At 36.4% G+C, this 11,340-nt stretch overlaps 1 protein-coding gene across 1 annotated transcript in view; it reads left to right on the forward strand.

Moving 5' to 3' along the window:
* Window positions 1-11,340, forward strand: part of osbpl10 (oxysterol binding protein like 10) — a 111,063-nt gene that overhangs the window by 20,654 nt on the left and 79,069 nt on the right. The window lies entirely within an intron of this gene.

Here is an 11,340-nt window from a genome sequence, read left to right on the forward strand (position 1 = left end):
AACAATTCAATTCAGTTTCAATTCAGTTTCTCTATATAGTGCCAATTCACAACACGTCATCTCAAGGCACTTTACAGTTCACCAGATCATACAGTCAAATTGATTCAATTTGGCTATATGTCTATCTAAGAAAAAACTGTTTATTGCATGGACTCATTGACTTGAATGCAATCCCTCACACTAAGCCTGCTTGTAGCGACAGTGGAGAGGAAAAATTCCCTTTTAACAGGAAGAAACCTCCACAGAACCAGGCTCAGTGTGAGCGGCCATCTGCCGAGGCCGACTGGGGTTCAAGGAGACAGAAGCAGGGATACAAAAATCAGCTGTTAAAAGGCGGCCCGGTCCAGGAAACCCACAGCCAGGCAGACGAGCTCCGAACCAGCTCCCATGTCAGAGGATGAAGAGAGCACATCCAGTTATTCACAGTCCGAAAATCAGGACTACACTGGAAAAACAGGCTGATCTCCTACATATATAAACAAAGGTGTCGAGGGCAGCAGAACAACTAATATTTCTCTCCAGGATGGTGTCACAGCCAAACAGGAACAGACGAGGCAAAGCTACTATGAGTAAAAGCAGAGAACAAAGTACAAATACTTCATTACCTATAGTATTCCGTTTAGTTTGACCCTTTGGCTGTAAAAATGATTAGATTGGTGTTAATTCAATTTGTTTCAATTTATCTATACTTTTGTGATTAAACAAATGTCAGAAGCCTTTAACTGCATGTAATATCTCTGTCTAAATCTTATTTAATAGTGTTGCTAAAAGAAACAAAAGGTAATATTTTTTTTCTCAAAGAAGTGTTAATACAAGAATGTTTTCCCTCTTAAACTGTAAATTTAAACAGTACATAATACAATAATACCTTCATTTGCTCAATCAGCAGGGATATAGAGCGCATTCAAGTGCTCCAATGCCTTTGATAATTATTTGCTTTACTCTGATCTGGCTTATGCACATATCTTTCACAGGGTTAAGCTTTGCTTTGAATTTTAGCATGAAGTCAACTTTCAGTGTTTGAGCTTTATAATCTCACCAAGTAACTAGATCTTTATAAGGCAGCTCTGTTCTCAAAGGGGTATTGTTTAAGAAAAAAGGGGATTTCAATTGTTTTGACTAATTTGTGCAAGGCACCACGGCCCGCTGGAATGAAGAATTATGTTTTTAGGCTCTTATCCAGTGAAGCACAGTGCTTTTATTGTCACACCTAATGTGAGAGTCTGCAAGAAATTATGTTTTGTTGCAGAACAAAGATGAATAGTGTTTCGTCTTTGTATTGCTGAGATCTGTGTTGGAAAATTAACCTATAAATCATATTAGGCTTCTGGTTGACACCTCATCAGATTAGATATTTTTTAGCAGGATACAAACCAGCTCATCGGTTTGCCTTCATTATGCCTTCAAATTATTAAAAAGCAGGTTTAATTCATTTAGATGGATTCCCAAATAAGCATCCAGTGAAGAATTAAATTAGTTATGGGGATATTAGGATTGTGCTGTAAGTGATTTACTTTTCTTTCCTGTTGATATGAAATACAACAGTTTTTGTCCTGTTATCATTTTTAATTGTTAACACTAGGTGAAAAAAACTACTTTTGTAGAGTCTAAACATTATTAAACTATACTGAATGTGAATTATCATTCTTTATTTTTATTATTTTTCCAAAAAAAAACCTGTCGCTCAGATACAATGATTAATCTTCTATTACTTATGCAGTATTTCCCACAGTAGCTTCTTTTTGAGTTACAAAACTGACTTATAAATGGGCATGAAAGAAGACACACCTCTACAAGTATTGTAGTAGAAATATAGATAAAATATGTAAAGCTAAACCACCAGCATATAAATATATTCATTAATTCATTGATTCATTCATAGAAACCAGAATGTATTGTTTTATACAGGCATGTGTGTAGGAATATATATATATATATATATATATATTATATATATATATTATATATATATATTATATATAAAAACTGCTGAAATAGTTGAATATGTGTATTTATATGCAGCCATGGATGGATACATCAAAGCCCCTATACACTTGGATGTAAGCCATTAAACATTTATAATGAATCTCTATTTCAGAAATTGGATCAGAATATATACAAAATATTTAAAGATTCCAATAAGTTTTGCTGTGATATGGAATTTCAAAATGAATAAAAATATTCATTTTAATTAAATGATAATCGAGGTTCCAGTCCAATCTAAATAAATTCAGAAACACTAAATGTTAGGGGTGTCAACAATAATCGATTCAGCGATGCATTGCAATGCGGGGCATGCACGATTCAGCATAGATGCGGCACCGTGCCATAATTGATTATGTCACTGTTTATTTTCTGGACTCAAATGGACAAGTTGTGAAGTTTCAATTACTTCCGGGGGCATACCAACAACAATCAAGATGGCTGAGGCGGAGGGAGATGACCGCGATAGACGGGTAGGCCTAATCAAAAACGCACCAAAAGCTTGGAAAGCGAATATCTGGGCACATTTCTGATTTTACGAAGTCAATGGGATTTTGATGCATCGCAATGCATCGTAGAATGCACACCCCTACTAAATGTAGGTATATTAAATTTCATTAAAATTCATATTATACTGGATGGCTGTGGGATAGTTGTATCTCCTGTAGTGATTAGTATTACAGATGTGTTGTCATCTAATGTACTGCATTTTTACAGATAAGTTCCAGACCTGAGGGGGCCAATAACTGGTTCAGTCCCCCTCAACATAAGTTCTGCTGAAATCTGACAATAAGACTGTATGCCTACAATTGAAAGCTTAACCTTGTGAAAATAAACTATAAGAATAATTAAAATGTATTGATCTCACATTGGAGATATTTACCTCTCCATTTAAACCATCCCCTTGGGGAGCAGTGGGCTGCTATCATTTGGTGCCTGGGGAGCAGTGTGGGGTTAGGGGTCTTGCTCAGGGACCCAGAGTGGAGGCTGTGCGAGTGGGGCTAGAACTCAGAACCTCAGGATTCCAAGCTCTATTCCCTAACCATTAGGCCCCCAATCTCCACCAGAAACAAACAAAATATAACATCTATAATGCAATTGGGAATTTAATTAATTAATTTGAATCAGAATCAGAGATTTTGTATTTATTTTTTATTTTACACCACTCCTACTTTAAAGGAATAATGCTGGAATGTCTTTAAAAAGAACTCAATAAATATCTGAATTTGAGCCATTATAAGTATTCACATCACCTCTTTTACAATACCTTAATCACATCTGAAATCTCATTAAAATCTCATTAAAATGCCTTTTCATTCCTTCAGTGTGGCTACATTAATAGCTGTAGTCAAGATCCACACACGGATAATTCCAGCTCTGACGTCTTCGGTGTGCAGTTTGTCCAGATACAGCCTAATTAGTTAGCTTGGAAATTCAATCCATGTTAATTTGTAATTTGCACTAACTCATACTCATAAAGGAGTTTGCACCACAAATAAGATGAAGTTAATAAATGCCAATTAGGGGTGCATTGAAACCTGTAATCACAGAAGATAATCTATCAGTGGGTAATATAATGATATAGCTTTAAGTCATTGGGTTTATATAAAGAAGGATTATAATGGTTAGATGGGGTGGTTACTTTAAATAAACGTAACTCCCCTGTATGTTATGATTGTTGACAGCTTGCCCGTTTGGTGGAAAATATATTTTCAGTGTGCTCCCTTAAAATCTGCAAACACTCATTAAACCAAGCTGCTGGTCCAAGAATAAATCCTCACCCTCAAAATTATTAGAACACATTTCACAAGGCTGTAATTAAAATGGCTGTAATTAGATTTTACTGGTGACGGTTGACATAAGATAGTGTTTCTTAATCTATCTTTCTGCAGCTTTGGCATATAGTTCACCTTGCTTTAGAGATGAATATTGGAATTTAAATAATCCACTTTGATCTGGATAAGTGTCTGTCATTGCTGCTAGTTTTGGTACCACTTCAATTATTTCTTCTTACTACAGCTGAGTTAATAAACTGAGTTCCTGCTCCATTTTTTTCTTACAATAAAAAAGTAATGCTTCTAGTTGCCCTGTAGGAGAGTGTTATGAATGAAGTAGATTATTGCATGTGAAAGTTTTAGACCAGTCATTTGTAAATTATCTTTTAAAGTGGTCTAAATGAGCAGTTTGAAAGGTTTCCTCGAGGACCTTTTTAATTGGATTTTTACTGGATTCCTATCAAGTTCGTGTTCCTGATCTTCCAGGCAGAGAACATACTGCTTTACTGTATTAAACCAAAACTATAAGTGAAATTAAGAAGCTATGTGTGGGGAAGCTAAGAACTACACGACTCTGTAGTTTGTAGATACCTTTTATTAGCATTAACTTAAGCTGCTTATTTCCTAAAGAACCTTTTTAGTTTCTTACATTCTTTTGAAGGAATAATGGTAAATATTTCCTTCAATCCTTACTTTGATTAATTTATTTGTTTCTGCCACCTGTGGTTCTGGCATGAATGTTAAACCAAGTGAGCTTTCCCTTTGCCAACCCGCCAAACAACAAAGTACAAACCCACTCCCCTAATAAACCCGGCTCTACTGTAAGTAGTAGCTTTGTATTTCATAGCCTCAAGATTTGACCACTGATTTTTATAGCTACCTATCTGGAGTGGGGCCTTAAAACCACACATCAGTTTGTGTTTAGGCTCTTATCGTCTCCATTCATGTGAGATTTTAAACTTAAAGGTATAGTTGAGGATTTTCTTTTTCCGGGTGGATCATCAAAATAAGTGGTCTTCCTAATTGTCAATGTTTATGTAAGGCCATCCTACGTGCTCGTCCCGTTAGATATTTTTTTCTGTGCATGCACACTTTCAGGTGTATATCTGTGGTGAGCTATGGTTTCAGACAGTCATTGAAGGTCACCTTTCTTACGGCGGTTCTTTAAAATTAAGTAAGTATTGTATAGTAAGAGAAAAAGTGTCTACAAAGTGTATAAGAAGAAACGAAAGGCCTCACAAGAGAGAAAGAAGGCCACAGGAAGAGTATTTTTTGGGAGATCCTTTCACACATTGGCATACACTGAAAGCACAGGTCGAACTTCCCACTAATACTTTGATTGCGAAGTTTGTACTTGACATGTAAAGTTTGGCATGCCATTTGGATAAATTAATTTCACATCGCTGCTGGTAAAAGTTATCTAGCTCTATATTGTAACTTTCCAGGGAATATAAGTTTATTTAGTAATTTGCATCGTTAGTAGTTATACGGTGGCCAAAGGTCTTTATTTATCCCGCAAACACGTCCAAATTTCCACTGCAGCAAATCCACACACACATTGGTACAATTTTTAATGTACCAGAAGTCTTATTTGTGGGGAAACGTTTTTATATATAAATATGGGTGAGATGAGATCCATTTAAGCAACCATCTTATTGCGTCCCCGCATCCTCGAGGAGAAATAGGCTAGTGCATGCTCTCACACGTGTTTAACAGAGGTTCCATCACGGGAGCAGGTACAGGGTTGTGCATGTGCACTTTTTTCTAAAGCGGAAAGGGTGTTTTTTTTCTTCAAAAGTTTGCTTAAATCCTCCACTATACCTTAAAGATACTAAAATTGAGTCCGGCATCCTTAAGAAAATGTTGCTTTAGTTGTGATTCAGACTTCAGTATTATCATGTATCCATGGTGTATAATGTTTGCTTGCAAAACCTAAACTGATGGATCAATTTGTATCTTATTTATGGCACCTTTAGCAAAAGAGAATGCTTTAATTAAGCTTTGACAATTGTTGTTTTGTTTTAGCATGTCACTCTGCTTAAAAAAACTGCTACAGGATCTACACAGCTCTCTTAGGGTCCTACATCTGCAATTTATTTAGGTTGAAGCATGTAGGTAGGTTGAGACATGGTTAGTCATTTCATTTTGGGATGTTGTGGAGCAGATAAAGGTGGAAGTCACCCTGAGAAAAATGTGAAGAAACTACGGTGATTTTAGGATTCTGCACTGAAGTGTATGCCAACTTATGAACAGGTGCACATTAGCATAGACACATCCGGAGGCTGCTCTTCCCTCTATAGATGACTAATTATTTCTCATTACAGCTGAGCTTTTGCACATCATAGAGCACATTTTTGGTGGATAAGAGGCATAGGGTAAGTGTTGCCTGCAGAATGGGAGATGTCAGTGGATGATGGCGAAAAGACAAGTAGTCAGAGGCTTGTTGCTGGATATTATTGCAGAAAGATAGCTCAGAGCAGGTGTTTCTACATAAAAACTATTCTCCTGCAGAGGCAAGCAGCCACTCTCAGCAGGAGAAAACATACTCACTGGTGCACTTGTCTCAAAGATGCCTCTTCACTCAGAAGCTCTTTGTAGATATTTTAATATTGGCACTGAAAGTGACTGACAGCTGCTAAATTACTTCTCTTGTATAGAGCAGCAACCTTTGCAGTTATCTCTAGACACTTGGCTTAAGTCATTAATGTTGAAGGCATATATATGATGGATTCATCATATATACCTTATATCATATACTGACTTTCTGTAACTGCTTAGCTGTTTCTATTGGGCCCAAACAGTTATTACAGAATAGAGGGCAAAGTATTGAACTGATCAAACAGATTTTGCTCTATTTAAGGAGACATTATCTAAGTTTTTACTGAAAATAAAATAGCCCTTTTATTTGATCCTTGAAGACTAAAATATAATTTGATGAGCACCTCAGTAGTTCAGAGCAGATGCATCTATAAACATGTAGGCTATTTTGCTGAATTTACTTTGGGTCAAAACTTCCCATGCTGCTCAGCGGATGTGACGTCAAAGGCGTCCATGTTAAAAGGGTCTGACCTAGCAAACAATTGAAGTGCTATATTCAAGATGAATTTGGGGAAAACCAAAAACCAACAAAAAAAAACCCAAACCAAAAAACAAAGGCAAACCCAACGAAACGAAAAAAAAAAAAAGGAAAAAAAACAAGCAAGGGTTGGAGGCGGGAGGAACCAAACAAAGGCACAGAGACGCAGAAGAGATCTCGGAGAGTAAAAAGGAAAAAAAACAGTAAACAAAGGCAGGAATCCAAAAATCCAACTAATGATGAAAAGCAAACCAGAACTATGGAGACATCTGGGGAAACCAAACAAGAGGAGCCAGGGAAAGACGAGGTAGGTAGACAACAGCATGGGAGGACAGCAAAGACAAGGAACCAACAAAGAGTGAAAGAGGAGTGAGAGTATATGTAGCTGACTGAGACAAAGGCAGGGCTAACGAGCTGACAAGGAGCAGGTGTGAGAGGAGACAACGAGGGAGCCAAGGGGAAAGGAACACACACAAGAGGGCAACAAAGGAAAACCACAAAAAAACCTGAGAACATAAATCAAGAAACTACAACAAAATAGGAATTAAACCAATAAAACTAAAAAAACAAGGAGCAAAGTTAAGTACAACAGAACTAAGACATGACAAAAACGAGCAGAAGAGTCCTGCAGTTCTGTCTTTTGGCCACAGGTGGTTAACATGGCATTAGACAGATTGATATGTTCTTATCTTTTCTCCTTCTTTAAATGAGAAATTGCCACTATTTTAAATAAAACCAATTACTGTGTCGACAGGTGAGTCCTCCATTTTTGTAATGTCCCTGCAAGGCCCTTCTGACTACTGTCATTCTTACATGCCCCACCCCAAAAAAACCCTGGTGGCATTTCATTGGTCCGACTCTCTGGTTGTTATGAGACGGACGTATAAGTGTGAGTCTTTCAACATGGGTTCGTTATGAGACTGAAAACATAGATCTTGCAACAATCCAGCTTGCAGCGCAAAGTTAACAGGTGATAGTATCATTAGAAAACCCCATAATGTCTCTTTAAATGAATTTAAAGGTTTTAACATCACAAACTGGAACTTTTGTTTTTTTTTTTACACAGATGAGTCAAGTTTAAAAGATGGGTGGCTGGATAAAAGAACAAATAGCTTTATGAAGGCATGGATGGATGGATGGATGGAAGGATGGATGGATGGATGGAAGGAAGGATACTGATGAGAGCTTCAACAGTCACTTGTGCTTTTACAAGATTTATCCTCTTAGTGGATGTCTTTAGTCAGGAGCTTCTTTAGATCTGCTCTAAGCAAGGCTGCTGCAGGATATCCTTCATGCCCACAGCTATGAATATCTACAGCTCTCTCAAGAAACTTGAAAGATAAAAGTAATACAACCTATTTTCTTTTCATATTAATAAACGATTTCTTGAATGGGAGTAAACTGGATTTGATCTGGAATTTGAGGATTGCAGACTAGTTCAGTCTATGCAGGACCTCTGTCTTAAAGTTTTAGTTCTTTCCTAATGAAAGATTGTATGTGCTCGCTCCTGGAAGTCTTTGCTTGACACTTATCCAGCTTAAAGGCAGTCATGCTAATCCTCTGTGTCTCCAGTGGGAAAATATTTAAGTCCAACAGTCAGTTTTCTTTTGATGAGTACCATAGCATTGGATCTAATTTATTCCAGTTCTGTGTAGGTCAGTTTTTACCGAGCTATTCTATGTGCAGCAGTTAATTCTAATTATACTACAGTTTTTGCATATTTATTGATTTAGGACACTGAATATTTCTGCGAGCCTTAGAGTGGAAAAAGTAAGCCAACATAAAAATAAAAAAATAGATTCTCTGGAGTTAATGCACTTCTTCAATGGTTTTTCCTTCACTTGTTTAAAAATATTTCTATCAAAAATGCCACGGTTTAAATGGATAATCAAGTAACACCTTCTTTGAAGCTTAACCTTTGGCTAATATGGTCCATTGTCTGGGGTGGCCCCTGGTCAGAGGCTGCACATGATGTTTCTTAGTCTGTCAGTTTCGCCCTTAATGAACTTTGCATTGCTTATTTTTCTGTGTAGTTATAAAGTTGTGGGAATGGCCTTGTGTTCTGCACCTATCATTGCTTGTGGAATAGATTTATGTTGCTCTTTCCAGAATTAAAGATGGTTTAGATCGGATTTGAGATAAAACAACATTAAAATTAGGGGTGGGTATTGGCAAAGAAGTCATGATTCGATTCGAATCACGATTCACATGCCACGATGCGATTCTATCACGATACATCATGATACTTGAAATATTGCGATGCATTGCGATATTTTCACTGAGCACTGTAAGAAAAAGATACAGCCCTTACCAGTGGCTGACTGGCTGGGTATGATCTGGATAGTGTCTTCATTTGATACATAACTGAAAGCAACTGAATTCATACACAACTGTATTCACTGAAACGACTTTTGGAGGTGTTGCCATGAAAACAAATACTGGACAGAAATATTACTATTACTGGCGTGGACACACTGACAAAAAGATCTTAGGATTCATCAAACTTAAAATAACAAAATAAGGATAATCAGTGCCGTTTACATGGCCTCAGTGGTCCTTTAAACCAATGACACTAAAACATTCAAATGTATATTTCCCCTTTTGCAAATTACGTGCGTCATATCAATTTCATTTTTACCTTCTTTGTTTTTAAAGCCAAAATGCATCCAAGCATCTGACTTGAAATGTGATGGAGCCGCGGGGCGAATTTTCATAGTGTCCTCCATGTTTTATTTCATATGACTCGTTGCAGTATCCCACGGCTGGAAATGCTTGTGACACAAGGCAGCGGGCGTCAACACATCCGCAGCGAAATCTGCTGGACTGGAAGTTGTATTCCACTTGTGCGCCAATGATTAATGTATTTTATTTCTTCATATATTTTTTTTTTTAATAATCGATTCTTGCCTTCAAGAATCGATGCAGTAGATCATAAAAATTAGAATCGCGATGCATCGTCATGACGATTATTTTGCATGCCCTTAATTAAAATACTTTTTACACAAACTAAATAAGAGTCATTCTAAAAAATAGATATGAAACTCAACAATTTTCTTTTGGTTAGGCCAATGTCTGACACCTTTTTCAAGATCTACAATAATTTATTTGTAACTTTGTTTCTTCAAAGTATTGCATGTATCCTTCAGTGCTGAACATGTCAGATGAAAATAATTCACCATTTTTTTAAGTATATTAAATTAAGAAAGAACAGGCCTTGAGGGTAGGAGCAATTTTGGCACACAGCTCAAAATGTTTGACCACTGGTATAGATGCAAAGAAAATTTGGTGAATCAACTGGCTAAAAATATTGAAATCTGTATCCAATTCAATCATTCTAAATCACCTCATTAAAACTAAATACCTGTGCAAATTCTCAGTTGTCTGGGTCCTGCGCTCCAACGGAGCCAAAAGAATTGACAAACACTTCTGGATAGCTGTTGAAACGTGCTCAGAAAAACAGTGCAAAGCTTTGGCTTCATTCAACTTAGGTCTGTGCTGTGGTTCAAAGCACTTTAAATATTGAAACATAAACTGATTTGGCTGCAGTCGAGGATAAAAAAAAAAGGAATGAAAGACCTTCAGATAGTCTGGAAATAAGGCCACTTTAGATATTAAAGGGAACTCTAACTCCTTGAAGAAAAAGTATAACAAACATAAACATTTTTCTACTATATGTGGGTTTAATTAAGGACTTTGGGGTTTTGCTGCCATTTTAGTGAGACCTAATCTGCTGTGTGAACATTACTCCACTCATCTGTTCCATTAAAGACATTTCTCTCCAATAATTAGTCAGAGCAATCAGAAGGACCTAATCCTAATTTTGCCCTATAGGGGGTACATCTAACTGACTTCCTCAGTTCTAAATATTCAGGGAGGAAGTATGCAGGTAATACAGTGATGATCAGGCTCAGAGTAACTGATTATCTGTCTGCCTCTCTCCGTTGGTTGACTACATTTAAGCCTGCCTTGTAGCTGTTGTAAGCAGGTTGAATTGGCAGTTTCTGTCTGGTATTGAATGGTTTAAATTGATGATGCATACATGTGATTTAAAGCTTATTTTAAAAAAGCAGTTTAATATTAAACATAATAGATTTGATTGTCTTATTGTTTGTCTTTAATAATGATTTTAGTTTTAAGCCTGCTATTAAGATTCGGCTCCCCACATGAATTATAAAAAAAATATGTCTGCACGACTCCAGGAGACTTAAAAAGAGGGCTTTTGTCTTTATAATTTAGGTGCATTTAATTTTAAAATGCTTAGCTATTTTCCATATTTCTAAATTTTGATCATAATTAACTCTTCAAAATCTCTTAATATAATATAAGTACAATAGATATTTGATAAATCATCCTAAACTGTTTTAGTTTTTCATCTTAAATTAAGAAAACAGGTCAAAAATCAGGTCACCAAGTTTGAAGGTAACCAAATTCAAGTTTAAATATGTATTTTACAATAAGGTAAGGTAAGGATAAAAAGAAAAAACTTTTTTATCTAACATATATATA

This window comes from Cyprinodon variegatus, unplaced genomic scaffold (assembly GCF_000732505.1).
Source record: "Cyprinodon variegatus isolate N-32 unplaced genomic scaffold, C_variegatus-1.0 Scaffold144, whole genome shotgun sequence".
In the NCBI taxonomy this organism is placed as follows: Eukaryota; Metazoa; Chordata; class Actinopteri; order Cyprinodontiformes; family Cyprinodontidae; genus Cyprinodon; species Cyprinodon variegatus.